Source organism: Eupeodes corollae, chromosome 2 (genome assembly GCF_945859685.1).
Source record: "Eupeodes corollae chromosome 2, idEupCoro1.1, whole genome shotgun sequence".
In the NCBI taxonomy this organism is placed as follows: domain Eukaryota; kingdom Metazoa; phylum Arthropoda; class Insecta; order Diptera; family Syrphidae; genus Eupeodes; species Eupeodes corollae.
The window spans coordinates 469,923-489,070 of record NC_079148.1 but is presented as its reverse complement, the minus strand read 5'-3'; the positions used below and the strand labels follow the sequence as shown (position 1 = coordinate 489,070).

At 30.6% G+C, this 19,148-nt stretch overlaps 1 protein-coding gene across 2 annotated transcripts in view; it reads right to left on the bottom strand.

Annotated features, from left to right (window-relative positions):
- Positions 1–19,148, bottom strand: part of LOC129948196 (LIM domain only protein 3) — an 84,430-nt gene that overhangs the window by 37,808 nt on the left and 27,474 nt on the right. The window contains exon 1 of one of the 2 annotated variants that reach the window (XM_056059078.1): positions 17,460–18,279. The exons of the other annotated variant lie outside the window; for it this stretch is intronic. The gene's annotated coding sequence lies outside the window, so the exon portion shown is untranslated. Of the gene's footprint in view, positions 1–17,459; positions 18,280–19,148 lie in introns of those variants that run through there. 2 annotated transcript variants of the gene reach the window in all.

Below are 19,148 nucleotides of genomic sequence, written 5' to 3'. Positions count from 1 at the left end.
CAGAATAATAAATATAGTATTATGACATTTACACTATTTCGACAACAACCTGATTTAGCTATCATTGATTCATCGTTGAGACATATCATCGGAGTTCGGTTACAGCGATGATTGAAATTGCTTTTCAGTGAATTAATAGTTCTGATTGAAATCAAGCATTTTAGGTTAGAGTTGATCATTGAACGCAAAACTGACAAGCGTTCCAGAAATGCAATACCTTCGATTTTGTTCCGAACCATTAAACCAAAAATCTGTTGTTTATTGGAAACGTTTCTATCATTGAAAAGACGTCAACATGAATAAATTAAACCAAAGTTTTGGATCAAAATATTCTACAACTCATTGACTTCATTTTGATTACAATCATACAAAATTTCGGTGTCTTTCTTACTCGCTTACTATTTCAGAAACAAAATGTTCACTGATAAAAATCAATGATAGCTTTAACTAGCTCCAATTTGATCTCAGATTACGATTGCGACTTTTTAAATACGAAGGATTGCTGTTTCTTTTTGTATAAGCCCAAGACTTATACTTATTTTAAAAGCAAGTCAAAAAATCCACAAAGATAAACTTCATCATTATCAGACGGATAAAACATATATTTTTAGAAATTCAAAATAAAAACCAAACAACACTCTAAATTAATTCGTTTCGCTTTTGTTTTTATGCACTAACAGCGCATCATGGTCGTCGTCAGATCGCTCAGTAAATGGCTGTGGCAATTAATTAATTGTGGCAAAGTGTGAAATCACATTCCTTCGCTGTGAAAATTCGTTTGAAGTGTACCCCAGTCAGAGTAATATCTCTAGACCAGCCAGCGGGTGGCCCGGCTGGCCCACGTCGTTGGTAGTGGTGGTGCTAATGGTGGAGCCCTTTTGAAAAAGCACAATAAACGAGTATCTATATTCTCGTATGTTTTTATTCTAACAATAAGACCAAAAGCCCACAGCTTCAATGAATATAAATTTATTGTGATTCGAAGGTATTTCTTCCGCCATCAAATGTCTGTGGGGATTACAGTGGTTCTATTCAAATCGCAAGGCTCTCTTTTTCAGAATTTATGTAGAAAACATTTCAGTTCGCACCCAGAACCTAATATGCTGATGATTGGAAGTGGTGTAGTGCCGTATTGGAGTGAAGATTACTTTGCATGGTTTATGTCGTAAATACAATAAGGGAGTCTCGACTCTCGACTTTTTGTTTGCCGTGTAAATATTTGGTTTCGAAACAACACCATCGCATCATCGTAGTCGGTCGTCGTCGTAGTTGAAATTTGTTTGTGTATCGTTTCTGTACCTGTTACATGTCAGGTACTCAAATCTTGAAACTAGCGTTTTGAAATTTTTGACATTTATGAAAACAACATTGAATGGGGTGTTGATGTTGGAGTGTTTTCTGGGTTCAGTAGATTTTTGTTGCAAAAACAAAAAACTAAAGTATGATCAACATAGAAACTGAAGGCAAATGTAAATGTTTATTTTCAACAAAATAGGAAGGACGTAGTTCTTTTTAACATTAGAAAGATAGGTATTTATTTACGTATTCACGATCTAGAAGCGTTTATTGATAAAGACAAAAACTAAGTCGCCAAAACAAGATTCTAAAACTAAAAATGCCTACTAGAACTAATTAAGCAAAAAATTGATGTTGATAGAGAAATAAGTAAGATTATGTTTAATTTATGAGTGTGATACATTTTATTATAGTCGTTTCGGTAATGAGAGATAGGGTAAGGTTAAACATTATGCTTTATTTTACAAGTTTTAAATATTTGGTTTTAAGTTATTCTTGTATACTTAACTTTCTTATTTCCCAACTTATTATAATCCGTCGTATCTCAAGAACCAGCAGAGATTTCGACTTGATAAATAAGATTTTCAAAAAATTCAATTTTAAGTGGTTTTTGCTATAGAAATTGAACAACAAATTTAAAATTTGACTAAACCAAAATACATCCAACAAATCAGGTTAAAAAAATATATATTATCCATTCTACGTCATGAATCTTCTTATAAAATAAGTATGAACTTACAAAAATTGAACTGACAGTTATCGAAATACTTCATTGTCCATTGAATATTTTAAGAATAAAAAATGGGGTAACTTCAAAATAATGTTACTCAACGAATAATAATGTTTATTCTTATGGTTTGATTTCTAGACAGGAAATGTCGAAAAATCGATATTTAAAAAAAAAATCAAACTTAACAAATTTTTAACTATAGATCAGCAAACATTGATTTTCGATAAAAAATATATTGGAAACAAAGGATATGGACAATTTATAGAAAATTAAAATAACAGTTTTTAACAAAAAATATAATAAAAATTGCAAAACGAAAAAGAGGCTGGGATGCGACCCACACTGATATCTTCCCATAGCTTCTGTAGATTTATTTATACAAATGTTATTGTTGAAAGGAGTATATTAGAACATTATGCCAATGAACAATTATAATGATGTTTTCTTGAAAAAAGTATTTTGTTTTCAAAATCCTTAAAAAAATGCTATAAATAAGGCTAAAAAATAAAAATCGTTTTGATAGTGTAAAAATGCGCTCTTTTTTACATTGTAAAGACTAATTTTATTTGTAGCCTTATTTACAGCATTTTTAATACAGAATTTTGATATACAGAATTTTGAAATACAGAATTTTGAGATACATCATTTTGATCATGCAGTATTTTGTACATACAGTGTTTTGAAATATAGTATTTTGAGATACAGTATTTTAAATACAGTATTTTGATCCATACAGTATTTCGACCCCAACCCATTCATTAGATATAATTGTTCACTTGCTCTACATAAATTTGGATGGCACTCTGGAACTAATATAGTTTTACACAGATCAACGCTAAACGGTACAAGAGTGATTTTTTAAACGAATTCATCGTCTAAACAAGATGTATTGAAAAAAAACGTTGATGATGAATGAATATAACTAGAATCAGAGTTTGGAATCAGTTTTAATAATTAATTCTTAAACTGAATTTTGAAACCATTCAAGGCTTTTCACAATTAAGTGTAGGCTCAAATTAAGCCATCTTACAACCTTTGAAAACTAATTATGAAAGGAACGAAAATGATTAAAACTGTATCTTAAATCATCATACATTTTCTTGTTTAGAACTACATAAATATTGTGTTCTAAACAAGCCTTAAAAACACATTACTATGTTTTATTTGAATGTTTGAAGAAGTATATTTCAAAATCCTGACCTTATACAGAAATTTTAAATTGAGATTCCAATTAAGGACAGCAAAATTATTTGGAACTTAATTTTGTTGACCAATCTTCATTAGACAATATTCTAAGGTTTATTTCAAAAACTCTTTTCCAAAAATTGAACTAAGTAATTTAGGGCCAATTTCTTTTGAAATCTTATATTTTTTTTACAAACATTCACTAATATTTTGCATTATTTAATAAGTATGACAGTTAAAGATCAAAAACTCGCTAAAAGCGAGCTATTACATTATCACTCATCACAAAATTTAACGAACAGATGCGTGCGACTTGTAACAGCTAAAAAATTTCTTTTTCATTTATTGTATTTTTATTTTTAATCACAAATTAAAAAACAAAAAAAAAACATTGAACTATATTATTCGTTTCAGCACTCAATTATGACTCGGGCTATCTGTTTTTCTTTTAATTAACACCAAGCTCATTATAATTGCTAAACTATTAACCGATAGGGGCGCGAGAGGTTGTTAACTAGCACAAAATCGCGCCCCCGTCCATTAAAGCCGATTGTGTGTTGTATTTGTTGTTTTCACATCACAATTTAACACGATTCTTGTTTACACAAACGAAAACAACATTATTTTCCCTTTCTTGTTTTTTTTCTTTCTTATTTTGTTGATCTATATCTACAATAATTATTTAAAAAATAAAAACAACATATTTTTACAGTGTAAAAATAAAACTTCTGAATTATAAAAATGTTTTGTTTAATTTAATTGAGATTAAAATTTAGAATGCAAACATGTAAATTTCAGATGAAAACAAAAAATAAATAAATAAAATACAAGATAATAAATACGAACATGACTCTAAAAATTTAAGTTTTTTTGTTGTTGTTGTGTTTTTTTGTTAATTTAAATGCGAAACCTCAAGAATTCATTCGTAATAAAATAATCGTCATGGATCCCACGCAAGTCTGAAAGCTGCACTAACTCTATCGGTTCTTTTCCCCTTACGTCTCGTCTCTATAGCTGTAGCTGTCGTCCTCATAAATTTGTCTCATCTGGCAGTCAACATGTCACTTAAGCGACTGTCACTGCCGCCAAGCGTATGTGACACATTGCTTCCCATTAGCGAACAGCATAATTACTGCGCTTAAGAGTTTCATTCTTTTTTCTGTCCAGCTTTAGAGAGCTCCAGAAGCATTGCCGTTCCTGCTATGCTTAACTCGTAGATTGTACATTGTACACCTCTCGTACTCGTCCTCGCGTCCGTCGTCTCTACGTCATTATGCATTCACATATGAATGTGATGTCTGATGTGGTGGAAAATCCAAAACAGCAAGAAAGATCTCTGTTAAGAATATTTTTTTGTGTTTAATTTTATTTTGTATCTTTGGCTTTATAAATTATTCTACAAGCTACATAGCTATACATTTATGTTACATAAATTGTGAGATGAAGTTCTTCTCTGCTCGCTTGCCACACTCGTCGTCGTCGAATTAAGTAGTGAACTTCGCAGGTTTTTTGCTCTTCTTTGGACGAAGTTTTATTTATTTTTTCATTTTTTGAATTGTAAATAGTAATTAACGAAGACACATTGTCTTTAAGATGGCATTTTAGCATTTCGTTTAGAGTCGAAAGCGAAGAAAATTAGGGGAGAAGGGAGTAAATTCATGCTCAAAAACTAAAATATGATTCATTTCAAGTTTGTTATGTGAAAGCGAATTAACAAAAATGTTAGTCATTTTGATAAACTTAAAAAAGTAAGTATACGCCCGAGTGCACATTTCTTGTATTATTGTTTGCCTACGATATATTAAAGGATCTTTCTCTTTTTGAAAAATAATGGAACTGCAGCAAATAGTTGTTCAATCCGTTAATTACTTGAAATTTTTGAAACATAATTAACAAATATTGCGAACATAAGATTTGGTCTGGGCCCAGATTATGTCAATATAATGATAAATAAAATGATCGTACGTTTTTTTTTTTTTAATTTTCCAGATTCGTGCACAGAAACCGAATCATGATCAACTTAATATGAACAAAATACTTTAGCCATTTCAAATTTTTAATGTTACTAAAGTAAGAGTATTAGAAATTCAAAGAATTAAAAAAAGTAAGTATACGCCCGAATGTCCATTTCTTGTTTTGTTATTTTTCTACGATATATCAACGGAGTGTTGTACCCGTGGCGTGATAGTTAGTGTGTTGGACTTTCATGCCAAAGGTCTTGGGTTCAAACCCTGTCTGTGCCATCTAAAGTTTTTTTCCCAGGTACTGAATCTTGCGAGAAATTGACAAATCCTCCAAGAGTAATTCTTGCCATGAAAAGTGCTTTCTCAAATTATCCGTTTGAAATCGGCTTGAAACTGTAGATTCCCTCCATTCCTCACAATATTACTCGCACACAGGAATGGTTAAAAGTTGTAAGTCACTATAGGACCTAGTTCTCAAAGGGCTGTTGTGCCACCTAATATATTTATTTATATTAACGGAGCATGTACTCTTTTTTGACAAAATAATAAAACTGCAGCTCATATTTGTTTATTCCGTTCATTGGTTACCAATTTTGGAAAGCAACTTAAATCTGGTACAACTTATCCGATCAGCGTGTGATACAATTTTTTAATGTGGGTAGTTTTCGTTTCGAAAATTGGAGTGAGAACAAAACTTCTCTTCGAATTTTGCAATGTAAATATTTCAAAAGCCGTTACCGGTGTTAAAACTCAATTTTATATAGTTCCAAAATTGTCAACAGATTTTAACTCCATATTAAGAGCCTTCCTTATCCTCAAAATGTAGCTTTCTGTCAAAATTCAATACAACTTTTAGAAACTAAAGTCCAATTTTCTCCAGAATTAAAATGCCCCATTTTCTCCTATTTGTCATCATAATCGTACGGAATTACATGTCGCAGGCAAATGAAGATAAAACAAATTCTCATGACAAGTTTCATAAAGGATGAGCGATTTATTAATGCATGATGACTGTGGTAAAGACTTCTTTTTTAAAAAGATTGGCGCTAGGTATACACAATTTTGTATGCTTAGCGTTTTTGTTTTTGTTGATATCATTATATAAAAAAACTGGAAAGATTTAAATTTGTTTTTTCTTATCGGCGGCATTTTGATATTATAAAAATAACTGAACAAGTTTTATGGTGTGTAACACAGGTTTATTCAGGAAGAGATGAAAAAATTAATCCATATTTTTGCATACGTGATAAATAAGTATGGCCTTTTCATTGATTTTGACCCATTTCTATAAGTCCACTGAAATTTTAATCTTTTCCACAAGCATTTTTAAGCGATTAAACAAAATATTTGATCAGAAAAACGATCAAATCTGCTACTACACAACAACTGAAAGCTAATTTATTTTAGTATGGCCAAATTATCATATTAAATAATTTGTTTATTAAAAAAATTGCATTTTTTGTTTGCTTTCAGACTAATTGCGGTAGTTGAAAGTTGAAGTAATCGTATTGGAGAACTTGTTATTGTATTGTTTGTTTTCGTCTGAAAATAGTGTGTAATAGTTAAAGAGGAATTAGGTTAAATTTTATAGATAAACGTACGAAGTGACTCCACAAGCATTTCAAATAATGAATGGCCTCTTTTATTTTAAATCGTTCTCTACAAAAAAAAAATTATACGGCGCATTAATCCGTAGAGAAAAAAAAAAACCTAGCGACTTACAACTCTCAAACATTCCTATGTTCTAGTCATTTTATGGTTGCAGGGGACCTACATTTAATATGCCGATTCAGAACAACAAAATTTGAGAAGCACTTTTCATGACGAGAATGACTCTTGGAGTAGATTTCCTCGCAGTACCCGTGAAAAAAAGACTTTAGCCTACATATGTTTTATATCATTTGTTGTACATAATCAAAAAATCATTAGCTTATTATGATTATGTAGGTGTTTTTACGCTCAAGAAACGCTGGTGTGCCCCAGGGCTCCGTTTTGTGTCCGACTCTCTTTCTTATATTCATAAACGATCTTTTGTCTGAAACTTCTAACCCACTGCATTGTTTCGCTGATGACAGTACCCTCTCCCTTTCATATTTGTTTTAAGATTCTCATCCTTGTTATTCGGATGTGGACCACCAACGACAGTGTATGATAAGCTTATTAAATTCTGATTTTGACAGCATTGTCTAATAGGGAATCAAAAACCGTGTAGAACTTAATGCTTCAAAAACTCAATGCTGTCTACTTTCACAAAAGCGTAACTCTCTCCCAATTCCACTATCCATGGGTGGTACTTGCATCGAGAAGAACAACTATCAGTCCTAGGTATGAGCATCACAAACCACTTGTTGTGGAGTGATCACATATTTGACATCGCCTAAAATGCTGCTAAGTGTTTAGGTTTTCTCCGACGTTCCTTCTGATCTGGCTATAGTTTAAAAAGCTTTTATTCGCCCTAAACATGAGTATAACTCTAATATTTTAGCTGGGTACTTGAGTCTTCTAGACAAAATTGCAAAACAGATCTAAAAATGATAGGAGATCGTTTTCTCACCGAGACATTTGCTTCTCTTGAACCCCGCACAAGGTCTCATGCCTGTCATTGTTTTATCGTTATTTTTATAAGCAATGCTCTAGCGAAATAGCCAGTTGCGTTCCTCCCCTTAAACAATGCAACCGTAATACTCGTACTGCCAGGAATGCCTATCAATTTACCCTTGACCGCAATTTCGGACGTATCGTTAAGTACAGAGATTCTTTCTTTAGCCGCACTACACGAATGTGAAATGCTTTACCTGACCTAATATTTCCCACTCATTACAATGTGCAGACATTCAAAACCAATGCTCATCGTTTTCTCCCTCCTAATCCTATCCTCCTTTCCTAATTCACTGTGTTTAATCATTATAAGGGTATTCATAACCCCTTTAGTACGCGCACAATATAAAAAATAACATTGCAGGTAGATAATATTGTTTAAAAACTTTGCAGACAAATTTCAAAAATGTTTCTATTTGCTTTCTACCTCATCTTCTTCATAATTTGTATTTTTCGAAATTTGAATCAAAGCATCGGATTTTTTTGATTTTATTTTTTAAATTTTCGTCAAATAGATCCCGCAAAACAATTTTTATTTCATACATTTTTATCAATTGGTTAAAATTCTCGTTGATTCTAACTTTCCGCGATATTTATTATAGAGGGTGATTTTTTAAAAGCTATATTAAAGTTTTTTAACAAAAAAAAAGCACATACACTGCAGAAAAATACATGAAATCTTTATTTGAATCGACTTTCATGCAAATGTTAGCTTAGCCCAATTTTGGCACACTCTTTCAAACATTTCGAGAGCACGCATTTTGATAATGAAATTCAATAATTTGCAAGCGTTGTTCGTTTGTAAGACGATTCATGGTTAAATTATAGACCAAATTGAAGATGTTAGACAGTGAAAGTTTAAACCAGTGTTGCCAAACAATTAATAGCTAAAAAATCACCCTTTATAAATATTAAACCACTAACATACTTTCTATCTTTGTTAAGAGCGTCCCATTCGAAATGGGAAACAGAAACAGAAATTTCAAAAACATTTCAGAAATGTCTCATGAGAGTCTCGACCAAAAAAAAAAAACAATTCAGAAACATTTTAGAAGGATTTAAGCAATATGTGTCTGTTTCTGAAATAGTTTCTTAATATTTCTGAAATGTTTCTCAAACTGTTTAAAAATGTTTTTCTGGCACGTACACACCTCTATGATTACAAGAGCTGTTAGACCAGCTATGGACCCTGGAAAAAGCTGTAATTTCCTTAATCTCGATATATTTTTAAAAAAAAATCCATTTTTAGGCCTCTACAATTGCCTAAGGCCTAAAATAGTTTTGATGTTTAACAATTCTAAACATTTTCATTTTTGAATTATGCCGTTGTAATCCCATTATTGTTTTTCTTACCCACTGTAAACCTTTTAATTTGCACACGTAAATAAAATACTTCAGCTGTCAACAATATTAAAACCTAATTTATAATAACATTAATAACCCACATCTAAAAAACACGCCTCTAAATTTTAAGGTGATACCAATTGTACGTAAGTAAAATTGTAATTATAGGTAACCTACGCTTGTTTTTGTAGTTCTGAATAATTCGTTGTGATGGACTTTTCGGTCCAAATTGTTATTTTTTCTTTTCTATATTTAAACGCCTCACCTGCATACATTTCTACACAAAAAAAATGCCTGCATAATTAATCAATTAATTTCCATAACACATTCCCCATACAAACTAATTACATTGCAATTACTACTAATAATGCGCTCAAAAAGTTGTAAGTAATTATAAGTTATAAGTTTATGCAGAAAACAAAAACTACATATACAATAATACTTATAAGTAAACTAGACAGACACATTGTATTCGCTATATTCGGAAAGTCGTTACTTTTAAATTAATTGTTTTTCTCCTTATTTTTGTTTTTGTTTTGTAATAATGCAACTTTTATTCAACAAGTTTCGAGTTAAATTGAGTTGAGTCTCTTCTCATTTGATAAGTTAATTTGTTTCATTATTTTATATTGCTGTTGAATATTAAAGTGCATTTTTATATTTAATATGCAATACAACATATGCATGTACATACATACATCCAATTTTTGTAGAATATTTTTGTTTTTATTGAGAAAATGTTAATTGTTTTCTTTTACATAATTGAATAACATGCATACATAAAAAGATAGTAAGATGACTCTAAGGCAATATATTTTGAAATGAAAGAACATCAATTGCATCAAAACAATATTTTTCTATGAATTACATATAAATTATAATTTATTGCTTATACTGAATAATAATTAAAATTTGATTACTACAGTAAACTTGTATTCACAAGTATACAAATTAAAAACCGACAAAAATTTATAATGAAACTTAGAAAATGCGATTTCTTATGAGAATAGACTTTGCAATTTTTAGTTGCATAGAGCTTAATTTATTCTTAGATCATCATAATGATGCAACATCACTCATAAATAAAATTGTCATTAAATTAAAACTACAAAAACATAAATTATTTTAGTGCCTTCAAAGGTAATAATAATTAAAGTTTTCTATGAAGGAAGTTAAATTCTTAGACACAAAAAAAAATAATTTAAATACTAATTTTTGTTTTTATAATCTAAACATAAAAAGTACAGAGGTCGTTTTCGTGGTATTAACTTGGCTTCAAAGTTATATACGCTTTGACTTGTACCATTGTAGAATTCGCTACATAATCAAGTCCAAAAAGGAGCTGGGATACGAGTCACCTTAAAAACTTCCTATTAGAGCCCTTAATTATTTGTAAACCGAATTATAGAACTTCTAAAAGTTTTCAATCAAAAAATGAAGTTTAAGCTGTTTGCTGTCCAAATAGTCAAACATCAGCTTAATATTATTTTTTGAAGGTCTTTAATTTTGATTTTTTAAGGCATTTTGGTAAATTTTAATGACTTTATTTATTTTTGAAGTTGAAATACATACACTTAGTCTAAAAAGTCTTTATACAGCAGCCTAATTGTATTGTTCTTTTAAAAAAAGTACTAGGAATAAATGTAAAAACCAAAGTGGTAACATTGAAAAAAAGTTAGTTTCCACCTTCACCTTTTTACCAAATTAAAAAAAAATTATGATTGTGGTTTTCAAAAACCCTTTTCTAATATATTGTTATAGTAAATATTTTATCCCGATACAACAAAAAGAAAGCTGCTGTAGGGAGATTTTTTGGACCATGTGTACATTTGAAGTTAATGGCACAAAATTTTAAGCAACCTATTGTTTAGAGCTTAACAATTTACAAATTAGCAATTTGCTAAATATTTAGCAATCACTAAACGACTCCAAAATTGTAAGCCTATCATTTCGTTGCGCTAACTATTAAATTGCTTAAGACTTTTTATTAAAAATCGAGCATCTTAACAATTCTAAACAGTGACAGTTCACAAAATAATCAGTGGTGTGCCCAAGGGCTCCGTTTTGTCTCCGACACTTTTCCTTATTTTTATAAATGATCCTTTGTCTGAATCTTCTAACCCACTTAATTGTTTCGCTGATGACAGTACCCTCAGTTTCTCATATTCATTTTAGATTCTCATCCTTGTGCTTCGGATGTGGACTACCAACGGGAGCGTATGAAAGCTCATTAAATTCTTATCTTGACAGCATTGTCCAATTGGGATTTAAAAACCGTGTAGAATTTAATGCTTAGAATACTCAATGATGTTTACTATTATAAAAGCGCTACCCTTCCTCAATACCACTATTCATGGGTGGTCCTTGCATCGAGGAGATTGAACAACTATAAGTCCTAGGTATGTGCATTACAAACCACTTGTTGTGGAGTGATCACATATTTGACATTGCCAAAAATGCTGCTAAGTGCTTCGGTTTTTACTGAAGATGCAAAAAGATTTTTACCCCTTCAGATCTGGCTACAATCTATTAAGCTAATATTCGTCCCAAACTCGAGTACAATTCTCATATCTGGGCAGGTGCTCCAATAACACATTTGAGTCTCTTGGACAGAATTTTAAAAAGTGCTCTAAAATTGATAGATGACCGTTGTTAAACTGAAACTTTTGTATCTCTTGATACAAAACCACTGCCGTTAGGTTTCATGTCTGTCATATTTGTATCGCTATTTTCATAAACAATGTTCTAGCGAAGTTGCACTCTTTCCCTCAAACAATTTAATCGTAATACCCGCTCTAGCCCAATTTCGGACGTACAGTAAAGTACAGAGATTCTTTTTTTAGTCGCACTACACGAATGTGGAATGATTTACCAGACTCAATATTTCCCACTCATTAAAATGTGCAGGCATTCAAAACATTTCCAATCCCATCCTGCCCTCTTATAATCATTATAAGGGTATTCATAACCCCTTGAGTGCGCTCACAATATAAACAAAAAATGACTGGGCCAATCCATCGACTGTTCTTATAAGAATAATTGTACATTGGATTTAGTAAATTGTTCAAAGTTAAAGAAGCCATTCTGTGATTTTAACTTTAGAAAATTGTTAAGAGATAATAGGATGTTAAAATCGTTAAAAATTAGGTAAATAATCTTTTAAGATTAGAAAAAATGCTAAAAATGGCTTTAATATTTTACTAAATCGTTTAAAATTTTGGTCTTATATCTTTATTAATTGTCAATATATTCGAATCAAAAATCAATGTTTACAAATTTTTAGTAATACATATGAAGGTTTTTGAAGGTTTTTTCTTTTTTATAAATAAACTGTCCATTCGAACAATTTACTAAAATATTTACAAAAGTGTATTGTATAAGATGAAATAGTCCTCGGAAACTTAAATGAATCCCGTGTTCAAATTAAATTAATGAACCGTTTTTTTCTTGTTTTCTAAAAGATTTTGGTTACAATAAAGTTCCCGATATCTTTTTCTATTTTCAAGATATTCGACCCAAAAATAAGAATTTTAAAAAATGTTCTAAAAATTGTCAAAACTTTATTTGATAAACTTTTTTCGAATGTATAATTTTTTGTCGTAATATATTCAAAGTAGCAAATATTTCTTGTTCATTAATTTTTTTTTAACTGAAGTCGATAGCGTAAATAGTTCTAGAGATATTGAAAATCAACCAAATCTTTCACTTTTTAAATTGCTTTAGTAAAAAAATACCAACTGATTTTTTCTCAAAGTAATTTTCCTACATCTCAATGTAAACATAATTTTTATTTGTCGCCGATATATAGTTCTTAGTCGTCGCTTCCAATGTGAAGTTTATAATATAATATAATTCTGCCCATTTCGACAAAAATAGCTTTTCAATAACAGTTTAAAAATACAATTTTTAAAAAACATCAAATAAGTTGCATTACTTTCTCATAATTTGTATCATCATAGTGTAACATTCCTTACAACAATCAATATAAATAAATAAATCTTAACAAAAAAAAAAAACAGAAAATAAATCACTGCAGCAGATGGAATCAAGCTAAAAAGAAAAGGGTTGCTTAAGGCACAAACGTGTAAGGATGTTTTATAACACCCATTATTGTTGTGTTAACAGAGCCATTCGCACCCCCATAAAATGAGCCATGGCAGATTCCTTTGGTATAGAATAACGCCTGATTTAACAGAAAATACACTACAAACAAACCATAAAAGCTTCTTATAACAGCCTTTTTTCTTCTTCGCCTTTTTCTTTATTTTGCTTGGGGGAGTAGTGATTTAGGTGTTAACAGGTTCGAAATACATATTATAGAAAATTCACACACCTCATGTAAGTTTATTATTTTTATTGACTCATATTTTTTTTTGATTATACGCTTTGATTTTTCTTTACAGCTTGACATTGTTTTTAAGGGGATATTTTAGTTGTAGAAATCATCTAAGTATAGTCGGAATTTCGTCAATATTGTACAGATTTCGAAAACTTATAGAAAGAATCTATGAAGTGAATGAAGTGGTGTATTTTTAAAATTGGCGAAGAGTTCTCTACAATTTAGTTGTTAATTGTCGGCGATATTTTAAAATGAAGTTTCTTGCGGTTAAAAATGCTTTTTTCGACAAAATTTCCTGAATTATTAAGCCATATAATGAAAAAAACTTTTAAACTAACAAACATTTCACATTAACATTTTTTGAATTATAGCTGGACATTATCAAAAAATTGGGACTCTTACATCGAAAGTGATAATTTTAATCGCAGCAAATAGAAAAAAGAAAATTTCCATTTTTACACCGGCTTTGGATTAAAAACCTTTGAAAGCTAATGTTTAAAATCTTTCTCAAATATATTTACAACTTCTGTGTGTTAGCAAACAGAAGAATTAATATTATTTATAACAACTATAACACATTTCTTATCATGCTCTTTTTATTTGTCATTTTATATTGTATTATATCTTAAGTACTAAATCAAATTGATACTTCTTTAAAGGAAAAAAACTGTCATTCTAATACACTTAGTTTAATCCAACTTAAGCAGGATATATTAATCTAAAACATGTGCTATTAATTAAGATAGGGTGACTCAATTAAATATGTGAAATAAGTTCTAGATTTATGTTTTACAGGAAATAAAAGAATAAATCTTAGACCAAAAGAGTTTTCTAAGAAAGAAAAAATGTCGGTCAAATAAATCCAATTAATTATTAAATAATCTTGTCTTCATTCCAACTATTAAGTATTTTAACTTCTACAACTGACAACTGAATCTTATCAGTAAATTTTAAAAAGGTTTTGACATATGGTTTATAAGTTAAACATCAAAAGAAATGGATTGCTCAGTCATCAAAAGTACGAATCATCAAAAGAAAATCAGATATAAAACAAGAATCTATAACATACAAAATATAAGCATTGCAACTTAATATAATTGCTAAGAAATTATTCTGTGACATATGATAAAAATTATTATTTTACTTTATATATTATATATGTTATTATATATTATTATTATTGTCCATGGAATTTCTTGATATCAAAAGAAATAGTGGTCAATGGACACCTATTTTTGATTTTTTTTCCGCTATAAGAGTTTTTTCAAGGACAAAAATCTATTCATAAACTCGTTCTATAAAATGGGCAAGTTTCAAGTAACAATAAAAAGTTGACCAACCCAATAAAATTACAGCCAAGGATCTCTTTGTAGAAATTGCAAAAACATTGATAGTTTTCTGGTTTCATTCGAAGGTTTTAATATAATAGAAAACAAAAGGAATAGAAACTTGTTGATAGAATTATTATTTGTTCAAGTTTTGAAAACCTATTGATAAAGAAACTAGTAGAAATCGAAACACCAAGATCAGGTATTACATCAGCAAATTTGAAGAGATTATTGTTAATTTTGTTCGGTTGGAAGTTAAACTGTAGTTAGTTAGCTCTAGAAATGAATAATTGTAAAGTTAATTAAGATCTTTTCTTTTAATGCAGTTTACTTGCAGAAATCTCTGTTTTCATAAAATATCTAAAGCTTATGTTCATGTTATTCAGAATTATTTCACAAATATTTGTAAAGCTAGCTAAGATTTAACTTAAATTTCACACTGAAATAATGTGTCAAAGATCGGGTTATTAGATAATTTCCAAAATAATTAGATGTGGTAAAAGAGATTATGTTTTTCTTCATGTCTGCTTTATGGTGCTTCAAATACGGCCCTAGCCATCCACTCGGACTGAAAACTGTATGCCACACGTACTGTCAGAGGTTTATTTTTCAGTCGAGGTATTTGTCGGCGGAAAGAATAATAATGATACACTCAAATTTAAAAACTAGTAGAAAAATTGATCAAATAATTACTTCAGTTCAGTTTCTTTCATTTTTTTTTCAATTGGTTAGTTTTGTCCTTACTAAGATTTCGTGATTGGGAAAATTTAAATGTCGACAAAAAAATCTGAACAGCTGATCTGAAGAATTCTTCGAAACAAAAATTCAGACAAAATCGTATGCAATCGGAGAATTTTTCACTAAGAGCTGATTCTACGCTGGGTAAGATAGTTGGAATGTATGAAGATCTTTTGTCTTCTGACTCCATTTAATAAATATGAATTATATATTGCATGCATCGTTCTTTTACAGACTCATGTAAATCTATTACTATCAGTTTTATACATCTTTTAGAGCCAAGCTTTCCAATATCATATAAACCATCAGAGAAATAAATAGGAACAGCATTTTGTTTCATCTCTCTAACAAAAACCAGATTGCTCAAGAGAATTTTGAAATCAATAGTTCTAAACAGTTTCTTAGTAGTACCCGTGGCATGATGGTTAGTGCGTTGAACTGTCATGCCAGAGGTCTTGGGTTCCATCCCTGCCTATGCAATCTTAAATCTTTTCACGGGCACTGCCTCTTGCGAGGAATTGACAAATTCTCCAAGAGTAACTCTTGTCATGAAAAAGTGCTTTCTCACACCGTTCGGATTAGGCATATAATCTGTAGATCCCCTCCATTCCTGACAACATTACTCGCACACAGGAATGGTTGAGAGTTGTAAGTCACTAGGCCCTATAGTCTAAACGGACTGTTGCGCCACCTAATTTATTTTTTTATAATCAGTTTCTTAGTTTCAGAAATACTTCGAAAACGCTTTTATTCAGAAGGAAATATTTGTAAAGACTACATTTTGAATGAAGTGTGAATAAGAGAGATTTGACTGTGCCTTCCGCAATTACAACCTTACAACTTTAGAAGAAAAAAATCATAAATCGTTTGTGTGACAAGTGCCCAAGTCATAGTCTCACCGAACAACAATAACATTTCTTGTTTAAAACCCGACTATGACTTGAGCATAGGGCTTCTTCGGTTTTTCTATAGCATTATGATGGAGACTTAAATATCAGTTTCTATATACGGGAGGGGTTCCTTTTACTCGTACTATGCTAAGCCACATCCGCACAAGCAATTATTTTTCTTTTAACAATTTAACAATGAAATACATTTTCCTGCAATTAAATGCATTTTTCGTATGTAACTGCAACACTGCAACTGCAACAACAACTTCAAGAAAACAAAAACCCACTGTAGAATAGTCTCGTTATTTTTCATCTTTGCATGTCATTTACATTAAATTATTCATTTTCGATCCGAATGCGTGATGAGTTCATCAGCAATTCCTCTTGCGCAAAGTGCAACGAGTATCTGTTTATTTTTTAAATTTTAATTTTAGTTTTTGTTGTTGTTTTCTTCATTCACATTCCCGCATTTGTCAGATAGAGTAGCAGCAGCATTATACAGAAAACAGAATAAATGTGTTACAGTGAGTGAAAATGAAGGAGAACTCGTTAATTAACGACCCCAACCCAATCCAATCCCAAATGCAATCGGAGCCCGAGTTAAAGGAAACTCTGTGACTGAACTTAAGCACTTGTATACTTCGTACACGCAGCATATTAGCGTTTAGCGTCTGCAAATGCCATGGCAAAGATACTTTATACTTTATATGGTTATGTATGTAAAGATACAGAATATATAGATATGTAGATACTTGTTTTCAACGTGAATTTATTATAAATTTAATTATATTTTTGTAACTTTCTAATTGGCTCGAAATTAATTTACAAATTACATGAACTGGTATAATTACATTTTTGCGGTTTGTTTTTTTTTTGTTTGTTTAGTTTGCTTCTCATTTAACTATATTTATTTCTTTCTTAAAGATACAAAGATACAGTGTTGCAAGTAATAGATAATTTATAATTATGATTAGATTTCTGATGAGAGGGGGGCAATTTTCTATGTGATTATTATATTAATTAAACCAGATTATGATTAACACTTACGTATATTGAGCTCTCAGCGACAATTGTGACGAACTTTTTCAAAAAAAGATATTCTCAAGTAGGTTAGTTTTCTTCTTTAATTTTGTATATATGGATACTTTTGTGGAACGTGTTTTGTTTTTTTTTTTTTTATTCTATATAGAAGCTTGAAGATACACCTACAATTTAACGTTAATTATATCACGTAATGAACTTTAGCTTGGATTTTGTTTATTTGTTTACTTTTTGCGAATTTCAAGCAAAAATATTATCGGAGATTTGATTAAATTTAAGATTCAGCGAGAATTGGTAGTATATTCGGTAGTCGACGCACGGCAGGTAGGCAGCGGTAGGTAAATAGATATAAATCACTCTTGTGCCGATTTGTTTATAGATATTAAAGTGGTTAAATATTTCACTCTTTCTGATAGATAAGTAAAGTAGACTTCAACCGACCGGCATACTCGTATATACTATCTATAATTGGTACGTAAGGAAATCTATCTACAAGATCTAAACTTGTAGATGTTCACCAAAAGATACTTTTATGTATATTTGATTTTTATCACAAGTGACAAGTGGTTTGATTTCACTGGCTTATAAAAGCTGGATACAAATAAAATATATTCAATTTTATTTACTATTGTTGTTATGTTAAATCTCAACACTATTTATATTTTTGAATTTAATTCTTACACACAAAACACATCGGGGTGAAAGTATCGCAAGCAAACGAACGTTCTCCGGCAAACCGACTTACAGCGTCGACGTTTATTCGACGAATGAATTGGTTGGGCATTCTGAATTCCGTTTGCACGCTAGAGCAGCAGCAAAAAGTGAATACTAAATTCCTCCTACTGTACTGATCCGCCACGAGAGGGCGCAGATGGATGCAAGAAAAAGAGAGATAGTATTCTGCTACTAGGGTGAAATAATACAACAACAAAAATAAAAGAAGAAAACCCGAGTAGCATACGAAAAAATAATTGAGAATCTAATGAGCAAAGGGGATGATACACCACATCATCACATCACCAATCGCCAGGCAACTTCCAATGAATTCCTAGAGAAGATTTCGAGGGCGGTTAACGGTCGGTAAGAAACAAAGTAGTTCAACATGCGTGGTACCTCCATATACTAGTCCGGATACTAGCTATAGCAGTGGAAGTAGAATAGACAAAACACTGAACAAGAATCTTTATAGATATTTTCTCAAGTAATTCAAGAACTCTACTGGAAGTTCCAGTTCTTGGAAAATTCAATGTGGGTACAAAGGGGTAGCACAGAGAATAACGCTGAAGCTGATTGAAATAGTTGACTCCTAAATTGATACAATTTATTGATAAATTGCTTGTTGAGTGGATTTCAAGCAATTAAAATCAGGTTCTTTTGCTTGGAATCACAAAGACACAATCATTAATAATAATTACATATGTATATTTTGTGATTTGTTTTTATTAAATTTATTTTAAATGATAACAAGAGCGGTAGGATCGAATTGTTGAAACACGGCCAATGATAAGCTTTTCAAAAAAAAAGATTAATTTTTTGACACATTAATTTAAACTAGATAAATGTTAATTAGGTATTTTTTTTAGTGATAATAAAAATTCATTTAAAGTATAAGTAATGCTTTTAAACTAAAATAACAGAGATTCCCTTAGTCATGATTTATATACATATTTGAAACCTGGGGTATACGTGATGTGT